This window comes from Elephas maximus, chromosome 14, assembly GCF_024166365.1.
Source record: "Elephas maximus indicus isolate mEleMax1 chromosome 14, mEleMax1 primary haplotype, whole genome shotgun sequence".
In the NCBI taxonomy this organism is placed as follows: domain Eukaryota; kingdom Metazoa; phylum Chordata; class Mammalia; order Proboscidea; family Elephantidae; genus Elephas; species Elephas maximus.
The window spans coordinates 10,895,929-10,917,356 of record NC_064832.1 but is presented as its reverse complement, the minus strand read 5'-3'; the positions used below and the strand labels follow the sequence as shown (position 1 = coordinate 10,917,356).

The window sequence follows — 21,428 nt, the reverse complement described above, 5'->3', positions numbered from 1 at the left end:
CCAAAATCTAACCCACATCAAGTTTCTTCTTAAGTTATTGCACTTTTCTTTTCCCATTCTTGAGCACAGCAGCTATTTCATGTCATCCCATAGAATCAGGTAAGGCAATTGACTGGGCAAAATTTCAGCTCACTTCAATTTTTCCAGATTAAATACATCTCATCGAAATAGAACAACATTATTGAGCACCATGCCAAAATCTAAATTCTACTCTACACGTGGGCACTTTAACCCTTAGGGATTACAGCATTTGTATTTGATCTGTGGACTTTCAGAAATCGGAGTCCCTTACTTCCATGGCCAAGCCAACCTTCCTATTTTGGGAATAAAATTATTGCAAAATTTAGCACATTAATAATATCACCTATATTAGATAACTCCTCAGTATTTCATGCATATTTTGTATAGAAAAAAAAATCAAACTATATATTAGCTGATTACTAACTATACGGAGTCAAAATCTACATACATATTTTAAAGGTAAAATAGTTAACTTTTAAAAAAATTTTTTTAAAGCAATCAGCTAATATCAATTATTTGATTTTTTTTTCACTTGAACAAATATATTTTGAGGCTTGACCCTTTGTTCATTTCCCTCCCTCCCCCCAGGAATGCAGACACCAGGACTAATAAAATATCACTTGTAATTTGTACAATGTGCTTAATCACGGACTAGAGGTCTAGTTTTCCCAGAAGGTCTCTGAGAAACAAAGTATGAATTCCACCCTGATCAGGCAGCCAGCCTGTGTCCACCGAGAGGTTTAAAGTCTTATATAAGGACGAGAAAATGAGTTTGAACATTTGATTCTTTTTTCCACTAAGTTTTTTCATGGTAAATGATTGAAGACTTATTTGCTGAGGCAAAAAAAAAAAAAGCAATCCTGCAAGTTCATAGAATGGTAACACTTCCTAAAATGTGTTTCAAATTAGGGATTTCACAGTTTTGGATTTCTTTGTGAATTTATTTTTCTGCCACCCTGTACAAGTGTCAAGTAGCTTGATTTTCCTAATACATGCAGTTTTGTCTGTGACTTTTTAATATATATGACAAACAAATAATATAATTTAACTTAAAAATTTTTGAAAGACAGACTTACTGTGCCTCTCTAATGCTGTGCCCAAGTGGGGTGACAGGAAAATCGTCTATGTAATTTTGCAGATCCATTTCCCAACTCCCTGTTTAATGATTTATTTCAAAAAGTCTTCTAGGAGATTGAAACATTATCTCTATAAAAGACAATATATCTCAATTAAAAATTTTTTTCAACTATTTTTATATATGTAAAATAATCTATATGTCTAAATACCTAATGAAAAAGAATATGCTTTTCAACACAGTGGCTTGTTTTTCAGTTTTGAAAACGTGGTCTGCTGGAGGTAAAGCAGCCTTGTTCATAATAACAACCATTCAGATTTCAAATAGCTCTTCTGGGCCATTAATGACTCTGAATTTAACCTAAAATATTATAATACCTTGAATACTTCGCTACAATTCGTGTCAAAAAGATCAATATATGACTAATCTCAGGGACACTATTTAAAGGAATGTGTTTTATTTGATAAATTATGTAGAGTGAATAGTATTTTTCTTGGATGCCCATTTCCTTTGATTTGGGCGATTTCTGGGCTGGCTAGATTATCCACATTACATTTGGATGATTACTGCAAAAATTGAATATCTAGATATGTTATCTGAGATTAATTTGGCCATATATTGATTTTAAATTTTCTTAGGACAGCAATCACAAAAGAGCAAGGTGAGAGATGTGTCTTTGTAAAGCGAGAAAAGGGTAGGGTTTGAAGGTCCAGTGCAACCCCTACTGGGCAGCATGGTCCTGGAGGCATCACTTGTAGTCTTGACTGGGGTAGAAAAAAATGTTTCTTATTTTTGCCTTACCGCTTTGTATTATGCTCAAGGCGTAGTCATATTCAACAATATTACTGGAGTGGTGAAAGGCTGTAAACTGTTTCAAGCAATACAAATTCGTGGTGAGAGTCTTTGCAGTTGAATTAAAATATTTCGTAAATTGTTTTATTTCAAGTGAAATATATATGCATACATGCATATGCATATATTTTTCTATATATAATGTGTAACTGTCTAGCTTTCATAACTGATTTTGAATACATGCACATTATCTCACCAAGCTGATTTTTTTAGTTCCCTTATCTGTTTTTATCATGTACTCATCATTCTAAAATGCTTCCGTAAAGCATATTACATTTATTATACTTTTACAAATTATTTACACAATGAAAATTCCTAATATGATATTGTTAGTTAAAAAAAACAAAGTATGCCTCAGTTTATACGAACTTGGTTGACTATAGATAATGTAAAAAATAAAATTTCTACTAGAGTAAATTTGCATATGAATTTATAAGCTTTATTTGCAATTCATGAATAGGAAGTTTCAGACAATAGCTTCCCAATTCATGAATAGCAGATATAGTTTATGAGCTCATATACTAACTGGTTCATTCACATTTAGGCTTCTGAGGTCAGGCATTTACAGAACAAAGACTTACATTTTGGTTTGCTCATGTGACTGCATCTTGGACTAAGTATAGTCAAGTTAATAGTAAATACAACTGATGATGAGTCATTGAATTTTTTTTTTATTAACTTTTATTGAGCTTCAAGTGAACGTTTACAAATCAAGTCAGTCTGTCACATATAAGTTTATGTACATCTTACTCCGTACTCCCACTTGCTCTCCCCCTAATGAGTCAGCCCTTCCAGTCTCTCCTTTCTGACAATTTTGCCAGCTTCCAACTCTCTCTATCCTCCCATTCCCCCTCCAGACAGGAGATGCCTACACAGTCTCAAGTGTCCACCTGATATAATTAGCTCACTCTTCATCAGCATCTCTCTCCTACCCACTGTCCAGTCCCTTTCATGTCTGATGAGTTGTCTTCGGGGATGGTTCCTGTCCTGTGCCAACAGAAGGTTTGGGGACCATGACCGCCGGGATTCCTCTAGTCTCAGTCAGACCATTAAGTATGGTCTTTTTAGAGTCATTGAATTTTATATGCCAGAATTGTATTAGTATTTGCACGTGTATAATCAACAATTGTTATTGTCAGTTAATTTTGTGCTTTGCTGCTAACCACAGGGTTGGCAGTTCGAGCCTACCAGCCACGCCTTGGAAACCCTATGGAGCAATTTTACTCTGTCCTATAGGGTCTTTGTGAATCGGAATCAACTCAACAACAAGGGGTTTTATATTAAAGTTGGCTAGTTTTTAATTGAAAATATTTTCTATGTCTTAACGTTGTTCTGCAATAAGAATTATCCAAAACTTTTGAATTTTAAAAAAGCCATCAGTAGTCTTTTGATTTCATATCCCAATTGAAGAGCAAGTGATAAACTTTTACTAATTGCCACTTCTTCCAAGTGCAGTTTAAATGTAAATTTCCCCAATTAATATAACAGGACTAAGTAAAATTAAAAATGCCATTCTTGACATGCTTCTTGAGTTAAATTTAGATGAATAATTGTTAACTTCTATTTTAATGATTCATTCTCCAACCATCCCTTAGGTCTGGCATATAGATAGATAGACAGACAGATAGATAGATAGATGATAGATGCTGATGATGATAGGTAGATAGACAGATGATAGATAGATAAATAGATAGATGATAGACAGATAGATAGACAGACAGATAGATGATAGATAGATAGATGATAGATATATAGATAATAGATAGCTAGGTTTTAGATAGATAGATAGATGATAGATAGATAGATCATAGATAGATGATAGATAGATAGATGAAAGAAAGACAGATAGAAAAAAAATTTTTTTTTTAGATAGATGATAGATAGATAGGTAGATAGATAGATAGATGATAGATAGATGAAAGAAAGATAGATGATAGATAGACAGACAGGTAGGTAGATAGATAGATGATAGATAGATAGGTAGGTAGGTGGGTAGGTAGGTGGGTAGACAGGTAGGTAGATAGGTAGGTAGATGATAGGTAGGTAGGTAGGTAGGTAGATCGATCGATCTTTTGTTTTGGAGGGCTTTGTCAATGAATTCCTATTTACACTTACAGATGTTATCTACATAACCACCAATTCATTTAGAAGAGCTAAAATATTCCTGACCCACAAATGTTAATATAATTTTTATTACAATGTATAGCCAATACAAATTCAAAATTGAAAAATGGAGTCGAGAAGTTTTTTTTAAAGAATATTATACCAAGTTTAACCAACAGTGCAATTCTAAACTATATATATGAAGGAATTGAGTGAAAGATTTTTCACAACATGTGAACATGTCTCTAGTCTATCATCATGAAGATATTTACAAGGGGAGTAATAACTCACATTGGCAAATCATCTAAATGTTTTATCCCCATATTATATTTTTATTCTGTGATCAATTTTAAAGAAACGTTATTTTTATTTTATTTTTCAAAATGCCCATTGCTCAATAGACACAGATTCAGTGCATAAAAACCCAAAACCAAACCCATTGCTGTTGAATTGATTCTGACTCATAGTACCCTATAGAACAGGGAAGAACTGCCCCATAGAGTTTCCACGGAGTGCCTGGAGGATTCAAACTGCTGACCTTTTGGTTAGCAGCCATAGCACTTAACTACTACACTACCAGGGTTTGCTATATAAAAACAGGGAGAGACATAGTCACCTAAGCTGATTAAAGGGAATCCTACTGCATTTAATAATCATTTTGTTTTCTCTCAAAGGTCAATCAATGTTGTTAATGGAATTTTCAGATATGGTCTGCTTTGTTTTGATTTAAGCCATGAAGACAGAAAATCAAACTTTTGGAGCAGAGTTTATACTTCTTGGCTTTTTCCAATATGGCCAAATGAACAAGATACTCTTTGTTGCCATTACTGTCATCTTCTCAGTGGCTTTGATGGGAAATATCATACTGATCCACCTCATCCGATTGGACACTCTGCTCCACACTCCCATGTACTTCCTCCTCAGTCAGCTCTCCTTCATTGACATGGTGTACATCTCCACCACGGTACCCAAGATGGCAGCAAACTTCCTGTCAAATAGTAAGACCATTACTTTTTTCGGTTGTGAGATTCAAACCTTTCTGTTTTTGACTCTTGGTGGAACTGAAGCTCTTCTTGGTTTCATGTCTTATGATAGACACGTAGCGATCTGTCACCCTTCACATTATCCTGTGCTCATGAGCAAGACGATCTGTTTGTCCATGGTCACATGTGCATGGGCCAGTAGTTCTATCAATGCTTTAATACATACACTGTATGTATTTCAACTTCCATTCTGTACATCTCGGATCATTAACCACTTTTTCTGTGAAGTTCCATCTCTAATGCCTTTGGTGTGTCAGGACACCTCCCAGTATGAGTATACTGTCCTCTTTAGTGGCCTTGTCATTCTGTTACTACCATTCATGGCCATTCTGGCTTCCTATGCCCAGGTGCTTATTGTGGTGTACCAGATGAGCTCAGGTAAAGGGCAGACAAAAGCCATCTCCACGTGTTCCTCTCATCTGATTGTGGCAAGCCTATTCTATGGGGCTACTCTCTCCACCTATACAAGGCCACATTCCTTGCATTACCCTGAGGAAGATAAAGTGGTGGCGGTGTTTTACAGTATCATTACACCTCTTCTGAACCCATTTATCTACAGTCTGAGGAATAAGGAGGTCATGGGGGCCATGAGAAGAGTGCTGGGAAAATAGACATTTGTACAGAAAATATGACTTTAGGAACCCTTTATAGTTTGAGACTGAACAACATGATTTGATTAGCCTACTGTCTAGAGAGATGTAAGCTCAAAGAAATGTTTACAAAATAAATAAACGTAACAATGCCTTGGTTTCTACACTTCTCAGAAATAACTAAATCTTTGTTATTGGAACTCGGTGGATTTGCCGTGTAAAAGCAAGAGAATGGTTGCCATTTTCAACTTTATCTTCTAAAGCAATAGATTTAATCCCTGTCAACACAATGCTCCCATGCCATAACAAATTTTTAGTACCTTTTTAATATTCTGAAATAAAATGCACATGAAATATAATTTACCATATAATACATAATATCAGGAAAATACATATGCTGACCAAACTATAATATAGAGCAAAATGCATACATCCACTTATTTATTTATTTATTCATTTATTGAACAAGGGCTTTAATGCTTTAACTCTGTATGTGACACTGTTATAGGCACTGGTGAAATGGGATTAAACAAGAAAAAACTGACATAAGTCTCTGCTCTCATGAAGTTTACATTTTATCGTGGGGAGAAAGACAGTATATAAAATTAACTGGTAAAGCGACCTTATATGAGTCGGAATCAACTCGACAGCACTGGGTTTGGGTAAATTTCAGAGTATACCAAAAAGTATTAATCACCATGAAGAAGAACTAAGTGGAAAATTGGAATCAGGAAAACAGAGGATATTTGCAATATTAAGTCAAATAGTCAGAGAAGGGAGAATCAAGAATATGACTTTTGTCAAAAACTAAAAGGAGTCGAGGAAGAGAGACAAGTGGATATTTGTGGATAAATGTTCTGGGAAGAGCAAAGAACAAGTGAGAACTCCCTGAGGTGGGGATATGCCCAGCGTAGTCACAAAAGATCAAGGAGTAAATTAGTGAGACACAGGAAATAGGTATATGTTTTGGGGCCGGGTCTTACAGTGTAAATTAGATCAACGTGAGGATTGTGGCTTTGAACCTAAAACAATGGGCTACCTTTGCAGAGTTGTGGTAGAGAACTGATGTGGGCAGGAGAAAGCCATTGCAGTAGTCCAGCTGTGACAAGATATTACCTTGGACCAAGGTGATATTAGTGGAGAGGCAAAGACTGGGCAGATTCAGGAGACTGGGAGAAAGCAGACATTTGAGTTTTGTGGACACATGGGATGGGAAATACTATGAAATAAGAAGCTTTCAGAATTGGGCTAAAACTTGAAATTAACAACTGGAAGTGTGGAACTGTCATCATTACAGCTTGAGGGAAACCACAGGTGGAGCATTTCATCATTCGTCATCTCTTATGCTACTTTCATGTTAATGCCTTAGGCCCACAGTTACAATCATTATTCTGGCTTCTATCGCCATTAAATAGAAGCTCTTATTTCTCATCACCATTGAGTCGAAACTTTTAAATCAGAAAATAAGTTCTCTTTGATGTCTGGCTTCTTTTCCTAAACATGTTTAAAAGGTTCAACCATATTTTTGAGAGTCTCCATCATTTTTATTACAAAGCTGAATTCCATCATATGGCTTAGAATAATTATTTCCATTCTGATGTCAGAAATGTTTGACTATAATGAATAAAACTACCATAAAGCTTCCTGTACAAGTGTTTTTTGAGAACACGTGAACTCAATTCTCTTGTACATATACCTAAATTGAAATTGCTTGGTCATAAATTAGGCACATGTTTAGCTCTAATAAAAAAAAAAAAAAAATTTTTTTTTTTAGTGTTATCCAAAGTGGATTTAATCATTTATTTTCCAATCAGTAATATATGAAAACTTCTTAGAGTCTGAGTGTTGATAATAAATAATGCAGTGGGTTGCTAACTACTTGCTGCTAAATATAAAGTGGAATATAAACCATGAGAGCAAAATACAACCAGTGTGCCATCAGTGCATGAACAATGGTATTGGAAGAAAGTGTATATTTCTGTGAAATATTTTAGAGATTCACTGACAAGATTTTTTTGGATCCATTGTCAATAATTTTAATAATAATTATATGTAATGGCCTTTAGGAACACTCATTTCTGGTTCAAGACAAAATGTGTTTATTGGTCTATGAATGCCTTACTTCGGTCAGTTTGTTTATAATATAATGTATACCTGTAAGTTCACCACCCAACCCAACAACTAAAATAGTAAATTTATCTTTAGTGCTCCTCCAACTCTTGGCGACCCCATGTGTGTCAGAGTAGAACTGTTCTTGGTAGGGTTTTCAACGGCTTATTTTTCTAATGTGGATCACCAATCCGTTCTCCTGAGGTGCCTCTGGGTAGACTCGAACCACCAAGCTTTCAGTTAGCAGTGACTATGTTAACTGTTCGCACCATCCAGGGACTCTTCATATCCTCCTATACCTCTGGGTAGACTAGAACCACCAAGGTTTCATTTAGCAGTGACTATGTTAACTGTTCGCACCATCCAGGGACTCCTCATATCCTCCTATACCTCCACCATCATTCTGAATTTTTGGTTTTTTAATTCTCTTGCTATAATTATAATATAGAATTCATAGGGTATTAGAAAATATTTTTAGATGCTGTAGAACTTAATAAAGGGGTCTTAAGTTGTAGATAATCTTTTTGAAAATTGTTTTTTCGGTTGACATTACTAACGCTCCAGGTTGAATGAAATGACAGCCCATTCTATTTTATTATTGAATGGCATTCTATTTTAAGACTATACTACACATTTATCCATTTTTTGTTGTTGGTGTTGCTGCTGATAGATGCTTGTTTTATTTCTAGTTGTCTACTATTATATACAATGCACTTATAAACATTGTTGCAATTGTCTCCTGTTTCCCATAAACAAGAGTTTGTATTTTGTATATATCTACGAATGGAATTGGTGGTGAAATTACTTAAGTGTGTAAACCATTTGTGTTTTACATAAAGTTTGAAATTCTAATTTATACTTACTATCAAAAATGAAAATAATAAATCCATGTTTTAATAAATGTACATTCAAATTTAATGAATTTTAACATATTTAAATATGTTTCACACAGATTGCATGAAAGTTCACATCTGCAGACCACATCAGTCAGTGAAGTATATGGTTGTATGTCCAGTTGCTAGCTTCAAGTTTCAGATAATCTCCACCCCAGCTTCTTGATCTTGGCCTTAGAGTTTTATACATCCTTGATCTTTTATTATTGTAATTAATTTTTGTAGTATTTTTGACCATTTTCATGCTTTTGAGTTCCAATAGAGCCTAAACCTGACTAAACACGATGCCTAAACTTCAATAGCTATAGCTAACAAACTTTTTTTAAGTAAATAGCAATTTGAAGGATGATTTGTGTAGGTTATACAGAATAAAGAAATCCACATACAGTACATTCACAACTAATCAGATAGATTATCGCAAATTGAACAAACCTATATGAAAGTAGTAACATATTATTAGCACTTGAGAAGATTCCTCATGCCTCCCCCTAGCTGCTACCCATACTTACTTGTAATGAAACCATTATATTTAAGTGCATTATCCATGAATTATACTGAACAATGAAAAAATAAATCATTTCAATTATTACATAAATTCAATATAATCCCCATTAGAATCCCATCAGTGTGTGCATGTGTGTGTGTTTAATTTACAAGTTGGCTATAGAATTTATATAAAATGATGCAAAAAACAGTAATAGCTCAAAGGGAATTTTAAAAATAATAAAATGAGATGCATCATTCTATGTCATATTAAAAATTTGTATTGATATAATTATAGACCAATGGAAGAGAATACATAATTCAGATGCACACATACGTGTACAATGATGAGTCACATATGTCAGGTGCTTGTATGGGGAGTGATAAAAGGATACACATTTCAGTGAAAGTTGTTGGATCAATTGTATATCCGTGTATATTTTTAAAAAATGAGATGTGGATAATGTCAGTGAAAATGACCAAGTTGATAGCCTCAGATAGCTTCTGTGGAGGGCCTGTTCCTGCACAGAAACAACGACAAAGCAAAAAGTGTTAGAATCAACTTTTTTAGAAATTTAGAAAGTTTTAAAATATTTACAGCAACCAAGCAAATACTGAAATAAGAGAAAACCAGAAAACCAAACCCACTCCCGTCAAGTCGATTGCGACTCATAGCGACCCTATAGGACAGAGTAGAGCTGCACTATAGAGTTTCCGAGGAGTGTCTGGTGGATTCGAACTGCTGACCTCTTGGTTAGCAGCCATAGCACTTAACCACTATGCCACCAGTGTTTCTGAAATAAGAGAAAGGTCACTTAAAAACATCAGGAGAGGGGATGTTACAGAAAACAGTGTGTTAAGAAGGTATAGGATTCGTTCCCTCCACTGAAGCAATGAAAAAAACCAAAAACGAAACCCAATGCCATCGAGTCGACTCCCACTCATAGCGACCCTATAGAACAGAGTAGAACTGCCCCATAGAGTTTCCAAGGAGCGCCTGGAGGCTTCGAACTGCCGACTCTTTGGTTAGCAGCCGTAGCACTTAACCACTAGGCCACCAGGGTTTCCCTGAAGCAATGAATAAGTGGGAAAAAAACCTGACAGAATAAACATTAAGTGCTTCATGAGAAAAGATGCTGTTGAATTTTGATGAAAAATGGTGGCATTTTTGTTTATTCACCTACTATCCTCCATTCTCCACTTGGCAGCTGCCATGAAGACAGCAGCCCACATTCCTGGTGTGGCTTGCTGGTGCCAGGGTGTGGACAAGACAGATCTTTTTTCTAAAAATGTTGTTGTTGTTTATTTTGACCAATCTGGTAGTTCCAGAGATACTTGCTCTGAGATAGGCCTTGGCTTTACTCCTCTCAGACATGAGTGGCTATCAGGTGGTGTCTGTCTGTGAAAAGCCTTAAAGACATATAATGCCATAACCAGCTTAGGTAAGGAATGGAGAACAGGGAAAGAAGCAGACAAACCTGATAGCCTGGAAAAGAAGAGGCTGACGAGGCAGATGCATGGGAGAATAAACTGTAGAGATACTGAATGTACTGAAGGATCAGAGATCCAATGTACATACCCAGGTTGAATGCATGCTCAGACAAGACCTGAGAGGACCCTAGGTTTGAGCCTCTGGCAGATCTTTGGGCTCTGCACAAACGGAGGTGTAGACTAAGGCCCAGTTGTAGGTGGCCTGGCTAAGCATTGAAAGAGTACCTAATTCAGAGTCAATCTTCAATGACCAGGAAAGGGTTTTTAGTTTTCTTTTTCTTCTCTTTTTGACTCCAAAAAAGGTCTCTATCAGGTCACTGGTTGACCACTAAAATAACTGAAGATAGACTTCAGTGACCACACATGGCAAAGAAAACAGTCTATGAAAAATAATAAATACATACAAACAAATAAATAGTTTGGAAATGTCACTAAACAGATGACCGCAGCCCTCAACAATAACAGCAAGCACTAGGTAGGCTGGAGTATCTGCTTTTCAGAGTTAACACATAAAATTCACAAAGCCCAGTGTTTGGTAAAAATACTAGGCATGCCAAGAAACAGGAAGTACAACCAATTCACAGGAAAAAAAAAAAAAATCGGTGAAAGCAGTCCCTGAAGAACCAATGACATAGAATTGCTAGGCAAATCGTTTAAATCTACTGTGTTAAACGTGGTCAAAGACCTAAAGGAAAACAGGAGAATGTCTCAACGAATAGAGAATATCAATAATGACAAAGAAATTATAAAGAAGGCATCAAATAGAAATTAACATCAATCTTTCTCAAACTTTTCCAAAAACTAAAAGGAAGGAATAATTTGTAACTCATTCCATGATGCTATCAGCATCCTGATATTTAGCCAGACAAAGCCATCAGAAAAAAATATTGCATAGAAATATCTATGGAAATCCTCAACAAAATAGTAAAACTCCAATCCAGCAGCATATTAAAAGGACCATATGCCATAACCCTGTGTGCTTTGTCCCACAAGTACAGCATATATAAAAGTCAATCAGTGTAATGCAACACATTAATAGAACGTAGGGAGAGGGGGATGATCTATCAACTGATGCAGAAAAAAGCGTTTAACAAAAAAACACTCAAAAATCAGGAATAAAAGCGAACTTCCTATTGTGTGAGAGTCAAAAATGGCCTCTGTGTATTAGCCCCAAGTTATTTACTTCTTCAAGTAAGCCGAGGCGTACTATATGGAAAAAAAAAAAAAAAACTGGCATGAAACTCAAACTTGTACATGTCCAACTGATTTAAAAATAGCCCAAATAAGCAGATTTTTAGCCACTTAGGACCTGCCTGTTTTACATACCCTGCAAAACTGGACTCAACTTCTGCTAGTCCTAAAAAAAAAAAAAAAAAAAAGATAAATTCCTGTAGTTATAAAGACCCTAAGATGCTGCTGCTTTTAGAGCTCTCTGACCCAGAGACTTATCGCCTGGCTGCAGGAGGATATCACTTCTCACCCCTGGGAGCTTTCTTGCTCTCTTCTCCTTCTGATGCTACCTGTGACTCTAGCCTCTGGAAGACCTTCTGCTACAGGGACCACCCCCTTGCATGTGACTTTCAATGTGTTGGCCCCATTAAATAGCTTGTTGTGCAATACTGTCATATAGCTCTGAATTTCCTTCACCTCAGTACACTTCCTTAAAATGATAAAGGACAGTTGTGAAAAACCAACACTTAACATTATACTCGATGGTGAAAGACTGAAAGATTTTGCCATAAAATCAGGAACACGGCAAGGATATCTCTTTTCCCTACTTCTATTCAACACTGTGGTCTTTTTGTTCGCCTCTGTGAATGTGAAAACTGGACAATGAAAAAAGAAGGCAGGAGAAGTACTGATGCGTGGAAGTGTGGTGTTGGTGAAGAATATTGAATGTACCATGGATTAACAAAAGAACAAAAAAATCAGTCTTACAATAAAACAGTGAAATGTTCCTTAGGAATGAGGATGGCAAGACTTCATCTTACTTACTTTGGACACATTATCTGGAAAGACCGATCACTAGGAAAAGAAGTCCTGTTAGGTGAAGTAGAAGCTCACAAAAATAAAGGAAAACCCTCAAAAAGATGGATTGACCCAATAACAACAGCAATGGACTCAAACATACCAACAATCATCAGGATGGCACGGGACCGGGGAAAATTTCTTTGTCTTATATATTAGGTTACTTTGAGTGAAGCCAACTAAATAGCAACTGCTCTCAACAACAACACTCAGCGCAAGACATCAACAACAACATAGCTACAGCTTATCTTCATATCAAACAACAACACCACCAGTTGCAGCAGAATCAAACGCAACTCACAGTGACCCGCTGGGTGTCGGAGTAGAACCGGGCTCCGTCAGTAGGCTGCACTGTGTGTCTGCACCATAATTTGTTTCCCATTCGTCTGTTGGTGAGCATTTAGGTTGTTTACGTCTTTGTGCTGTTGTGAATGGTGCTCCCATGAACATGGTATGCATATGTCTATTCCTGCGACTGCTCTTACTTCTCTTGGGTATATTCCTATGAGTGGGATTGCTGGATCTTATGGTATTTCTACTTCTAGCTTTTTAAGGAAGCACCAGATTGTTTTCCAAAGTGATTGTATCATTTTACATTCTCACCAGCAGTGCATGAGAGTCCAATCTCTCCACAACCTCTCCAACATTTTTATTTTGTGGTTTATGGATTGACCAAACCCATCGCCATTGAGTCATTTCTGACTCATAGAGACCCTATAGGACAGAGTAGAACTGCCTTGTGGAGTTTCCAAGGAGCGCCTCGTGGATTCCAACTGCCGACCTTTTGGTTAACAGCATTTAACCACTACACCATCAGGGTTTCCTTTTTTTGGATTAGCGCCAGTGTTATTGGGGTGATAAGACATCTCTTTGTTTTAATTTGCATTTCTCTGGTGGCTAATGATCATGAGCATTTCCTCATGTGTACATTAGCCACCTGAATATCTTTTTTGGTGCAGTGTCTGTTCATATGCTTTGCCCATTTTTAATTTTTTTTATTTGTCTTTTTGTAGTTGAGGTGTTGCTGTACTTTGTAGATTTTAATGATTAGACCCTTCCCAGATATGTCATAGTTAAAAATTTCTTCCCAATCTGTAGGTTCTGTTTTTACTCTTTTCATGAGCATAACTGACTTTTAGCAGACCCCAGTTATCTAGTTTCTGATGTTTCTGCATTGTTGGTTATGGTTTGTATTCTGTTTATGTCGTGTATCAGGCCTCCTAGCATTGTCCCTATTTTTTCTTCCGTGATCTTTATCATTTTAGGTTTTATATTTAGGTCTTTGATCATTTTGAGTTAGTTTCTGTGCATGATGTGAGGTATGGGTCCTGTTTCATTTTTTTGCAGACAGATATCCAGTTACGCCAGCACCACTTGTTAAAAAGACTGTCTTTTCCCCCATTTAATGGACTTTGGGCCTTTGTCAACTATCAGCTGCTCATAGGTGCATGGATTTACGTCTGGGTTCTCAATTTTGTTATATTGGTCTATGTGTCTGTTGTACCAGTACCAGGCTGTTTTGACTATCATGGTGGTATAACAGGTTCTAACATCAGGTAGTGTGAGGCCTCCCACTTTGTTCTTCTTCAGTAATTCTTTACTTATTTGGGGCTTCTTCCTTTTCCATATGAAGTTTGTGATTTGTTTCTCCAACATGCTAAAAGTTGTCATTGGAATTTGGATTGAGATTGCATTGTATCTGTAGATCACTTTGGGAAGAACTGACATTTTCATAATGTTGAGTCTTCCTGTCTATCAGCATGGTATGTTTTTCCACTTATTTAGGTCTCTCTTGATTTCTTGTAATAGTGTCTTGTAGTTTTCTTTGTGTAGGTTTTTTACATCTCTGTTTAAATTTATTCCTAAATACTTTATCTTCTTGGGGGCTATTATAATGGTATTGATTTGGTGATTTCCTCTTGGAAGTTCTCTCTTTTGGTGCAGAGGAATCTGACTGACTTATGTATGTTTATCTTATATCCTGATATTTTGCAAAATCTTCTATTTTAGTTGTAGTAGTTTTCTTGTGGATTTTGGGGGGTTTTCCATGTATAAAACCATATCATCTGCAAATAGGGATACTTTTACTTCTTCGTTACCAATTTGGATGCACTTTATTTCTTTTTCTTGCCTTATTGATCTGGCTAGGGCCTCCAGTACAATGTTGAATATGAGTGGTGACAAAGGGCATCCATGTCTGGTTCCCCTTCTCAAGGGGAATGCTTTAAGACTCTTCATTTAGGATGATGGTAGTTGTTGGCTTTGTATAAATGGCCTTTATTATGTCCAGGAATTTTCCTTCTATTCCTATTTCGCTGAGAGTTTTTATCAAGAATGGGTTTTGGACTTTTTAGAATACCTTTTCTGCATCAGTTGATAAGATCATGTGGTTCTTGTCTTTTGTTTTATTTATGTGATGGATTACGTTATTGTTTTTCTAATGTTGAACCATCCCTGCATACCTGGTATGAATCCCACGTGATCATGGTGAATTATTTTTTGATATGTTGTTCAATTCTATTGGCTAGAATTTTGTTGAGGATTTTTGGGTCTATATTCATGAGGGATATTGGTCTGTAATTTTCTTTTTTTTGTGGATCTTTACCTGACTTTTCTATCATGGTTATGCTGGCTTCATAGAATGAGTTTGCGAGTATTTCATCCTTTTCTATGCCTGAAATGCCTTTGGTAGTAATGGTGTTAACTCTTCCCTGAAAGTTTGGTAGAATTCTCCAGTGAAGCCGTCTGGGCCAGGGCTTTTTTGTTGGTGGTGGTTTTTATTTTTTTAATTATCTCTTCAATCTCTTCTTTTGTTGTGGGTTTATTTAATTTTTCTACCTCAATTTGTGTTAGTTTAGGTAAGTAGTGTGTTCCTAGAAATTTGTCCATTTCTTCTAGATTTTCAAATTTGTTAGAGTACAATTTTTCATAGTATTCTGTTATGATCCTTTTTATTTCCATTGGGTCTGTTGTGATAGCACCCATTCCATTTCTTATTTAGGTTATTCACTTCCTCTCCTGTTTTTTCTTTTGTCAATTTGACCAATGGTTTATTGATTCTGTTGATCTTTTCAAAAAACCGTCTTTTAGTATTGTCTACTCTTTCAATTGTTTTCCTATTCTCTATCTCATTCATTTCTGCTCTAACCTTTATTATTTCCTTTCTTCTGGTGCCTGAGGGCTACTTTTGTTTCTCTTTATTTGTTCAAGTTGTAGGGTTAATGTTTTGATTTTGGCACTTTCTTCTTTTTGAATGTGTGCGTTTATTGTTGTAAATTGACCTCTAAGCATTGCTTTTGCTGTTTTCCAAAGGTTCTGGTAAGACATGTTTTCATTCTTCATTTAATTCTATGAATTTATTTTTTCCATCCTTGATTTCTTCTATAATCCAGTAGTTTTTAAGCAAGGTGTTGTTCTGTTTCCACGTATTTGATTTTTTTTCCTTGCTGTTTCTGTTATTGATTTCTAATTTTATGTCATTATAATCAGAGGATACTCTTTTTTAAGGTCAGCTGATTAACAATTTTAATTCCATGTACAATCTTAATTCTCCTTTGCCATGTAACTTAACATATTCACAGATTCCAGGGATTGAGACAAGGACACCTTTAGAGAATCTTTTTCCTATCTTCCGTATTGATATTTTGTAAAACCATGTCTGTTCAACAGGCAGACATCAAGGCCAGTTCCTGGCAATACAAAAACCTAATTGATAGTGCCAGGTCAGCTCCCAGATGTCAAAAAATATTCTACTTCTTCTTCTAGGATATTTGTACTCAGTTCTCTTCCCTTTGAGTTAATTCATCTCACTGTACTACTATGACTTTTTGTTTAACTGTATCTGTTTACAAACTTCAATAAAATTAAAAATATCTCTACTGCAGTAAAAAATGTATTAAAATAATTAATTAAACAAGTACACATTTGCAATGACTATAGTGGCTATGGTGCCAGTCTGCCTCAACAAAGGTCTCCCTTACCCTCTCTGGCCCGGTATTTCCCCAAGCATGAGGTCCTGCATTAGATTGATCCCTCCTAATGGTTTGTCCAAAGGAAGTGAGTCAGACAATGTTCTGTTGTGATCCGTAAGTCTTACATTGGCTAATTATTGGAAATAGACCACCAGACCATTTTCCTAGTCTAATCTTTTTAAGGTTTTAACCTTGGGCAGTAACTTAACTTTACTAAGATCCAGTTTCATCAAAAGTCAGTGGGAGCTAAAAATAACATTATCTTCATGAATCTGCTTCGATGAAATCATGCAAATAGACTGTTAGGAACGATATAGCTCACTCAGTAATTTCTCAATAAATATATTTTTTATAATTTTTATTGTGCTTTAAGTGAAAGTTTACAAATCAAATCAGTCTCTCACACAAAAACTTATATACACCTTGCTACATACTCCTAATTGCTATCCCCCTAATGAGATAGCCTGCTCTCTCCCTACACTCTCTCTTTTCGTGTCCATTTCACCAGCTTCTAATCCCCTCCACCCTCTCATTTCCCATCCAGGCAGGAGAGCCAACATAGTCTTAAGTGTCCACCTGATCCAAGAAGCTCACTCCTCACCAGCATCCCTCTCCAACCTATTTTCCAGTCCAATCCATGTCTGAAGAGTTGGTTTCAGGAAAGGTTCCTGTCCTGGGCCAACAGAAGGTCTGGGGGCCATGACCACCAGGGTCCTTCTAATCTCAGTCAGACCATGAAGTCTGGTCTTTCTATGAGAATTTGGGGTCTGCATCCCACTGCTCTCCTGCTCCCTCAGGGGTTCTCTGTTGTATTCCCCGTCAGGGCAGTCATCGGTGGTAGCCAAGCACCATCTAGTTCTTCTGGTCTCAGGATGATGTAGTCACTGGTTCATGTGGCCCTTTCTGTCTCTTGGACTCATAATCACCTTGTGTCCTTGGTGTTCTTCATTCTCCTTTGATCCAGGTGGGTTGAGACCAATTGATGCATCTTAGATGGCTGCTTGCTAGTGTTTAAGACCCCAGATGCCACTCTTCGAAGTGGGATACAGAATGTTTTCTTAATAGATTTTATTGTACCAATTGACTTAGATGTCGCCTGAAACCATGGTCCCCAGACCCCTGCCCCTGCTACGCTGGCCTTTGAAGTATTCAGTTTATTCAGGAAACTTCTTTGCTTTTGGTTTAGTCCAATTGTGCTGACCTCCCCTGTATTGTGTGCTGTCTTTCCCTTCACCTAAAATAGTTCCTATTACTATCCAAACCCCTTTCCTGCCCTCCCTCGCTCCCCCCTCTGGTGATGACAAAAGAATGTTTTCTTCTCAGTTTAAACTATTTCTCAAGTTCTTAGGGCGCCTTCGTTGCTTCCATCTTTTTGCTATTGTAAACAGTGCTGCATAAACATGGGTGTGCATATACCTGTTTGTGTAAAGGCTCTTATTCTTCTAGGATATATTCCAAGGAATGGGATTGCTGGATCCTATGGTAGTTCTATTTCTAGATTTTTAAGGAAGACCCAAATTGATTTCCAAAGTGCTTGTACCATTTTACATTCCCACCAGCAGTGTATAAGTGTTCCAATCTCTCCACAGCCTCTCCAACATTTACTATTTTGTGTTTTTTGGATTAACGCCAGCCTTGTTGGAATGAGATGAAGTCTCATTGTAGTTTCGGTCTGCATTTCTTTAATGGCTGATAATCGTGAACATTTCCTCATGTATCTGTTAGCTACCTGAATGTCTTCTTTAGTGATGTGTCTATTCATATCTTTTGCCCATTTTTAAATTGGGTTATTTGTCTTTTTGTAGTTGAGTTTTTGCAGTATCATGTAGATTTTAGAGATCAGGCGCTGATTGGAAATGTCATAGTTGAAAACTTTTTCCCATTCTGTAAGTAGTCTTTTTACTCTTTTGTTGAAGTCTTTGGATGAGCATAGGTTTTTGATTTTTAGGAGCTCCCAGTTATCTAGTTTTTGTTTTGTATTTTTAATAATGTTTTCTATACTATTTATGCCATGTATTAGGGCTCCGAACAGTGTCCCTATTTTTTCTTCCATGATCTTTACCTTTTTTTTAGATTTTATATTTAGGTGTTTGATACATCTTGAGCTCATTTTTTTGCATGGAGTGAGGTATGGGTCTTGTTTCACTTTTTTGCAGATGGATATCCAGTTATGCCAGCACTGTTTGTTAAAAAAAACTGTCTTCTCCCCCCATTTAACTGTTTTGGGGCCTTTGTCAAAAATCAACTGCTCATATGTGGATGGATTTATATCTGGATTCTCAATTCTGTTCCATTGGTCCATGTATCTGTTGTTGCCCCAGTACCAGGCTGTTTTGACTACTGTGGTGGTATAGTAGGTTCTAAAATCAGGGAAAGTAAGGCCTCCCACTTTGTTTTTATTTTTCAGTAATACCTTATTTATCTGGGGCTTCTTTCCCTTCCATATGAAGTTGGTGATTTGTTTCTCCATCTCATCAAGAATGCCGTTGGGATTTGGACCGGAATTGCATTAAATGTATAGATCCCTTTTGGCAGAATAGACATTTTTATAATGTTAAGTCTTCCTATCGATGAGCAAGGTATGTTTTTCCACTTATGTAAGTCTCCTTTGGTTTCTTGCAGAAGTGTTTAGCAGTTTTTTTGTGTAAGTCTTTTACATCTTTGGTAAGATTTATTCCTAATTATTTTATCTTCTTGGGGGCTACTGTAAATGGCATTGATTTGGTGATTTCCTCTTCAATGTTCTTTTTGTTCGTGTAGAGGAATCCAACTGATTTTTGTATGCTTATCTCGTATCCTGATACTCTGTTGAACTCTTCTATTAGTTTCAGTAGTTTTCTGAAGGATTCCTTAGGGTTTTCTGTGTATAAGATCATGTCACCTGCAAATGGAGATACTTTTACTTCTTCCTTGCCAATCTAGATGCGCTTTATTTCTTTATCTAGCCTAATTTCTCTGGCTAGGACCTCCAACACAATGTTGAGTAAGAGCGGTGATAAAGGGCATCCTTGTCTGGTTCCCAGTCTCAGTGGGAATGCTTTCAGGCTCTCTCCATTTAGGGTGATGTTTGCTGTTGGCTTTATATAAATGCCCTTTATTATGTTGAGAAATTTTCCTTCTATTCCTGTTTTGCTCAAGTTTTTATCATGAATAGGTGTTGGACTTTGTCAAATGCCTTTTCTGCATCAATTGATAAAATCATGTGATTCTTGTCTTTTGTTTTATTTATATGATGGATTACATTAATTGTTTTTCTAATGTTGAACTATCCCTGCATACCTGGTATGAATCCCACTTGGTCATGGTGAATTATTTTTTTGATATGTTGTTGAATTCTATTGGCGAGAATTTTGTTGAGGATTTTTGTATCTAAGTTCCTGAGGGATATAGGTCTATAATTTTCTTTTCTTGTGGTGTCTTTACGTGGTTTTGGTATGAGGGATATGGTGGCTTCATAGAATGAGTTTGGTAGTATTCTGTCCTTTCTATGCTCTGAAGTACCTTTAGTAGTAGTGGTGTTAACTCTTCTCTGAAAGTTTGGTAGAACTCTGCAGTGAAGCTGTCCGGACCAGGGCTTTTTTGGGGTGGGGGGGGGTTTGATTGCCTTTTCCATCTCTTCTTTTGTTATGGGTCTATTTAGCTGTTCTACCTCTTTTTGTGTTAGTTTAGGTAGGCAGTGTGTTTCTAGGAATTCACCCATTTCTTCTAGGTTTTCACATTTGTCAGAGTACAATTTTTCACAGAAATCTGATATGATTCTTTTAATTTTAGTTGGGTATGTTGTAATAGCACCCATCTCATTTCTTATTCAGGTTATTTAGTTCCTCTCCTGTTTTTCTTTTGTCAGTTTGGCTAGTGGTTTATCAATTTTGTTAGTTTTTTCAAAAAAAACAGCTTTTGGTCTTGTTAATTCTTTTCATTGTTTTCTATTTCTTTTAGTTCAGCTCTAATTTTTAGTATTTGTTTTTTTTTTTTTTTTTTTCTGGTGCCTGTGAGTTTCTTTTGTTGCTCTCTTTCTATTTGTTCAAGTTGTGGGGATAATTCTTTGATTTTGGCCCCTTCTTCGTTTTGGATGTGTGCATTTATTGATATAAATTGACTTCTGAGCATTTCTTTCACTGTATCCCAGCGTTTTTACAGGAAGTGTTTTCATTCTCATTGGAATTTCTTTGTTCCATCCTTAATGGCTTCTATAATCCAGTCTTTTGTTTTGTTCAGTTTCCAAGTGTCTGATTTCTTTTCCCTGCTTTTCCTGTTATTGATTTCCACCTTCATGCCCTTATGGTCAGAGAAGATGCTTTGTAATATTTGAATGTTTTGGATTCTGCTAAGGCTTACTTTATGCCGTAATATGTGGTCTTCTAGAGAATGTCCATGTGCACTAGAAAAGAAAGTATACTTGGCTGCTGTCGGGTGGAGTGTTCTGTATATGTCTATGAGGTCAAGTTGGTTGATTGTGGCATTTAGGTCTTCCGTATCTTTATTGAGCTTCTTTCTGGATGTCCTGTCCTTCACCAAAAGTGGTGTGTTGAAGTCTCCTACTATTATTGTTTTGTCAGAAATTAATAACTCAATAAATATTAACTGTCCTGATTTTTGTTATTGATTTTAATACTATTATTTTCTCTTTTAATTAATTTATTCAGGGTTACCAGAATTTGACTTATATTTCTGCTTTCACTTTCTTTTTTCTCATATTATTGACTATATCCATAGGTATATGCCTGTTTGAAAATAAAATTCAAATATCCCTTCATAGATTGGTTTGA

The 21,428-nt window shown here is 36.3% G+C and overlaps 1 protein-coding gene and 1 pseudogene across 1 annotated transcript in view; one reads left to right on the top strand and one right to left on the bottom strand.

Moving 5' to 3' along the window:
• LOC126058122 (olfactory receptor 2AK2-like) overlaps positions 1 to 21,428 on the bottom strand; it is a 324,114-nt gene that overhangs the window by 6,288 nt on the left and 296,398 nt on the right. The gene's annotated exons all lie outside the window — the stretch shown is intronic.
• On the top strand, positions 4,743 to 5,705 carry LOC126058428 (olfactory receptor 2AK2-like; annotated as a pseudogene).